Below are 5,962 nucleotides of genomic sequence, written 5' to 3'. Positions count from 1 at the left end.
TCACACCTGGACCCGGATCACTCACTCAGACCTGGACCCGGATCACTCGCTCACACCTGGACCCGGATCACTCGCTCAGACCTGGACCCGGATCACTCGCTCACTCCTGGACCCGGATCACTCGCTCACACCTGGACCCGGATCACTCGCTCAGACCTGGACCCGGATCACTCACTCAGACCTGGACCCGGATCACTCACACCTGGACCCGGATCACTCGGTCAGACCTGGACCCGGATCACTCGCTCACACCTGGACCCGGATCACTCGCTCACACCTGGACCCGGATCACTCGCTCACACCTGGACCCGGATCACTGACTCAGACCTGGACCCGGATCACTCGGTCAGACCCGGATCTCACGGCTGTATCGTGATGCATTTGGACTCAAACGTCCGTTCCAACAATCATGAAGTTCTGTGAAAAGAAACAACTCAGAACCGGATGGTCATTTTTAATGAGCTGATAATCAATAACACTGATCACAGACTTCCTTTAAACGTGTGGATGATGTCATCATAAACAACATTACAGTGAGGCAAGTGAAGTTGAACAAACTGAATATCTTTAGCAACAGAAGAAGAGGAATTACAACTGCAACACCGACTCATGGCCCGGTCCAACTGCGTGTTCAGAACCTTCAGGGCCCGGTCCAACTGCGTGTTCAGAACCTTCATGGCCCGGTCCAACTGCGTGTTCAGAACCTTCCTGACGGAGTGAAATGAGCTGGAAGTGTGTGAGCGGCAGCCATGATCAGAGCTGAAGGAAAGGAGCTCCAACGCTTCCTCAATGATCTCCTGTAGGAAACACCGGCCCGTCCTTTATGAGAGGAAGGAGCTCATGCTGTCCCAGAATGCCTTGCAGCTGCAGCTTTTATAGCGACGCTACGTTATTTTCATCCAGTCGCACTAACTGTGATTCATAAATATGAGGACAGGAGGATGAGCAGCCTGTGACAGCACTATATTTACCTTTTTATCTTTATTTTTCACTTCCAAACTCTGATAATAAAGTAATGTTCTATATGAGTTATGATATTAAATATGTATGAGATAGCCTCTGTGTAGCAGTTGGATGAGATTGCTTTAATTAAGTATCTAAAGCATCTAATGTGCTGATGTTAGCAGTCGGTCTGTCACATATCCGCAGAGACTTAGAGCTCTCAGGGGGTGATGAAAAGCTCCAGGGGAAAAGGTGAGTCAGTCAGGTGACCAGAGGAGGTCAAACTGGATCTTTCTTATTGTGGAGTGAAAAATCTGGTTCAGACAGGAAGTGATCTGGTGTTCAGCTGCAGGTGTAAAGTCACATGACGTCTCCTCACTTGAGTCCACCTGTTACACACAATGCCTTCATCTTATATGTCGTAATATTTGGAATTCGTGATTTTTATGACTCAGCAGCTCGTTTCAGCCAATCAGATGTGTATTTGTCGTCATGACAACACTCCAAACTCCAAGTTGACACCATAAGTCTGTTGTCATGACGACAATTCTCAGCAAGCACTTCCTGTCTGACGAGAAGGATTTACAAATTCAAACTCAGAGGACGTTCATATGGAGACCTGGTGAGCTTCATGGTGATGATGTCATCAGGTTACCTGCGAAAGAACAAAAAGGTGTTTCAGTTTAGTTATGTGACCGGTCTCAGGCCTCTGTGGTTCTGTTCACCTGCAACTGTGGTTCTGTTTACCTGTAACTGTGGTTCTGTTCACTATTAACCTGTAACTGTGGTTCTGTTCACCTGTAACTGTGGTTCTGTTCACTATTAACCTGTAACTGTGGTTCTGTTCACCTGCAACTGTGGTTCTGTTCACTATTAACCTGCAACTGTGGTTCTGTTCACTATTAACCTGTAACTGTGGTTCTGTTCACTATTAACCTGCAACTGTGGTTCTGTTCACCTGTAACTGTGGTTCTGTTCACTATTAACCTGCAACTGTGGTTCTGTTCACCTGCAACTGTGGTTCTGTTCACTATTAACCTGTAACTGTGGTTCTGTTCACCTGTAACTGTGGTTCTGTTCACCTGTAACTGTGGTTCTGTTCACCTGTAATGATCAGGGTTCTGCTGTTATTGATCATTGTTCTGCTGTTATTGATCATTGTTCTGTTGTTATTGAACAGGGTTCTGCTGTTATTGATCAGGGTTCTGCTGTTATTGATCATTGTTCTGCTGTTATTGATCAGGGTTCTGCTGTTATTGATCAGGGTTCTGCTGTTATTGATCATTGTTCTGCTGTTATTGATCAGGGTTCTGCTGTTATTGATCATTGTTCTGCTGTTATTGATCAGGGTTCTGCTGTTATTGATCAGGGTTCTGCTGTTATTGATCATTGTTCTGCTGTTATTGATCAGGGTTCTGTTGTTATTGATCATTGTTCTGTTATTGATCATTGTTCCGTTGTTATTGATCATTGTTCTGTTGTTATTGATCAGGGTTCTGCTGTTATTGATCATTGTTCTGCTGTTATTGATCAGGGTTCTGCTGTTATTGATCAGGGTTCTGCTGTTATTGATCATTGTTCTGCTGTTATTGATCAGGGTTCTGCTGTTATTGATCATTGTTCTGCTGTTATTGATCAGGGTTCTGCTGTTATTGATCATTGTTCTGCTGTTATTGATCAGGGTTCTGCTGTTATTGATCATTGTTCTGCTGTTATTGATCATTGTTCTGTTGTTATTGAACAGGGTTCTGCTGTTATTGATCATTGTTCTGTTGTTATTGATCATTGTTCTGTTGTTATTGATCAGGGTTCTGCTGTTATTGATCATTGTTCTGCTGTTATTGATCAGGGTTCTGCTGTTATTGATCAGGGTTCTGCTGTTATTGATCATTGTTCTGCTGTTATTGATCAGGGTTCTGCTGTTATTGATCATTGTTCTGTTGTTATTGATCATTGTTCTGTTGTTATTGATCAGGGTTCTGCTGTTATTGATCATTGTTCTGCTGTTATTGATCAGGGTTCTGCTGTTATTGATCAGGGTTCTGCTGTTATTGATCATTGTTCTGCTGTTATTGATCAGGGTTCTGCTGTTATTGATCATTGTTCTGCTGTTATTGATCAGGGTTCTGCTGTTATTGATCATTGTTCTGCTGTTATTGATCATTGTTCTGTTGTTATTGAACAGGGTTCTGCTGTTATTGATCATTGTTCTGTTGTTATTGATCATTGTTCTGTTGTTATTGATCAGGGTTCTGCTGTTATTGATCATTGTTCTGCTGTTATTGAACAGGGTTCTGCTGTTATTGATCATTGTTCTGTTGTTATTGATCATTGTTCTGTTGTTATTGATCAGGGTTCTGCTGTTATTGATCATTGTTCTGCTGTTATTGATCAGGGTTCTGCTGTTATTGATCAGGGTTCTGCTGTTATTGATCATTGTTCTGCTGTTATTGATCAGGGTTCTGCTGTTATTGATCATTGTTCTGCTGTTATTGATCAGGGTTCTGCTGTTATTGATCAGGGTTCTGCTGTTATTGATCATTGTTCTGCTGTTATTGATCATTGTTCTGTTGTTATTGAACAGGGTTCTGCTGTTATTGATCATTGTTCTGTTGTTATTGATCATTGTTCTGTTGTTATTGAACAGGGTTCTGCTGTTATTGATCATTGTTCTGCTGTTATTGAACAGGGTTCTGTTGTTATTGATCATTGTTCTGTTGTTATTGAACAGGGTTCTGCTGTTATTGGTCATTGTTCTGTTGTTATTGATCATTGTTCTGCTGTTATTGATCATTGTTCTGTTATTGATCATTGTTCTGTTATTGATCATTGTTCTGTTATTGATCATTGTTCTGTTGTTATTGAACAGGGTTCTGCTGTTATTGATCAATGTTCTGTTGTTATTGAACATGGTTCTGCTGTTATTGATCATTGTTCTGTTGTTATTGATCATTGTTCTGTTGTTATTGATCATTGTTCTGCTGTTATTGATCATTGTTCTGCTGTTATTGATCAGGGTTCTGCTGTTATTGATCAGGGTTCTGCTGTTATTGATCATTGTTCTGCTGTTATTGATCAGGGTTCTGCTGTTATTGATCAGGGTTCTGCTGTTATTGATCATTGTTCTGCTGTTATTGATCATTGTTCTGTTGTTATTGATCATTGTTCTGTTGTTATTGATCATTGTTCTGTTGTTATTGAACAGGGTTCTGCTGTTATTGATCATTGTTCTGTTGTTATTGATCATTGTTCTGTTGTTATTGAACAGGGTTCTGCTGTTATTGATCATTGTTCTGCTGTTATTGATCAGGGTTCTATTGTTATTGATCAGGGCTCTTCTGTTATTGATCATTGTTCTGCTGTTATTGATCAGGATTCTGTTGTTATTGATCAGGGTTCTTCTGTTATTGATCATTGTTCTGCTGTTATTGATCATTGTTCTGTTGTTAGTGATCAGGGTCTGCTGTTATTGATCATTGTTCTGTTGTTATTGAACAGGGCTCTTCTGTTATTGATCATTGTTCTGTTGTTATTGAACAGGGCTCTTCTGTTATTGATCATTGTTCTGCTGTTAGTGATCAGGGTTCTGCTGTTATTGATCATTGTTCTGTTGTTATTGATCATTGTTCTTTTGTTATTGAACAGGGTTCTGTTGTTATTGATCATTGTTCTTTTGTTATTGAACAGGGCTCTTCTGTTATTGATCATTGTTCTTTTGTTATTGAACAGGGCTCTTCTGTTATTGATCATTGTTCTGTTGTTATTGAACAGGGCTCTTCTGTTATTGATCATTGTTCTGCTGTTAGTGATCAGGGTTCTGCTGTTATTGATCATTGTTCTGTTGTTATTGATCATTGTTCTGTTGTTATTGAACAGGGTTCTGTTGTTATTGATCATTGTTCTGTTGTTATTGATCATTGTTCTTTTGTTATTGAACAGGGTTCTGTTGTTATTGATCATTGTTCTTTTGTTATTGAACAGGGCTCTTCTGTTATTGATCATTGTTCTGTTGTTATTGAACAGGGCTCTTCTGTTATTGATCATTGTTCTGCTGTTAGTGATCAGGGTTCTGCTGTTATTGATCATTGTTCTGCTGTTATTGATCATTGTTCTGTTGTTATTGAACAGGGTTCTGTTGTTATTGATCATTGTTCTGTTGTTATTGATCATTGTTCTTTTGTTATTGAACAGGGTTCTGTTGTTATTGATCACTGTTCTGTTGTTATTGAACAGGGTTCTGTTGTTATTGATCACTGTTCTGTTGTTATTGAACAGGGTTCTGTTGTTATTGATCATTGTTCTGTTGTTATTGATCATTGTTCTTTTGTTATTGATCATTGTTCTGTTGTTATTGAACAGGGTTCTGTTGTTATTGAACAGGGTTCTGCTGTTATTGATCATTGTTCTGTTGTTAGTGATCAGGGTTCTGCTGTCATTGATCATTGTTCTGTTGTTATTGATCATTGTTCTGTTGTTATTGAACAGGGTTCTGTTGTTATTGATCATTGTTCTGTTGTTATTGAACAGGGTTCTGTTGTTATTGATCATTGTTCTGTTGTTATTGATCATTGTTCTGTTGTTATTGAACAGGGTTCTGTTGTTATTGAACAGGGTTTTGCTGTTATTGATCAGGGTTCTGCTGTTATTGATCATTGTTCTGTTGTTAGTGATCAGGGTTCTGCTGTTATTGATCAGGGTTCTGCTGTTATTGATCATTGTTCTGTTGTTATTGATCATTGTTCTGTTGTTAGTGATCAGGGTTCTGCTGTTATTGATCAGGGTTCTGTTGTTATTGATCATTGATCTGTTGTTATTGATCAGGGTTCTGTTGTTATTGATCATTGTTCTGTTGTTATTGAACAGGGTTCTGTTGTTATTGAACAGGGTTCTGCTGTTATTGATCATTGTTCTGTTGTTAGTGATCAGGGTTCTGCTGTTATTGATCAGGGTTCTGCTGTTATTGAGTCATTGTGTAATGCAGTGTATATTCTGTGTTCTGTACCATAGTTTGTTACCTGTA

Source organism: Leuresthes tenuis, unplaced genomic scaffold (genome assembly GCF_036924035.1).
Source record: "Leuresthes tenuis unplaced genomic scaffold, fLeuTen1.0.hap1 SCAF_16, whole genome shotgun sequence".
Classification (NCBI taxonomy): Eukaryota; Metazoa; Chordata; class Actinopteri; order Atheriniformes; family Atherinopsidae; genus Leuresthes; species Leuresthes tenuis.
This window is presented reverse-complemented; position numbering follows the sequence as displayed.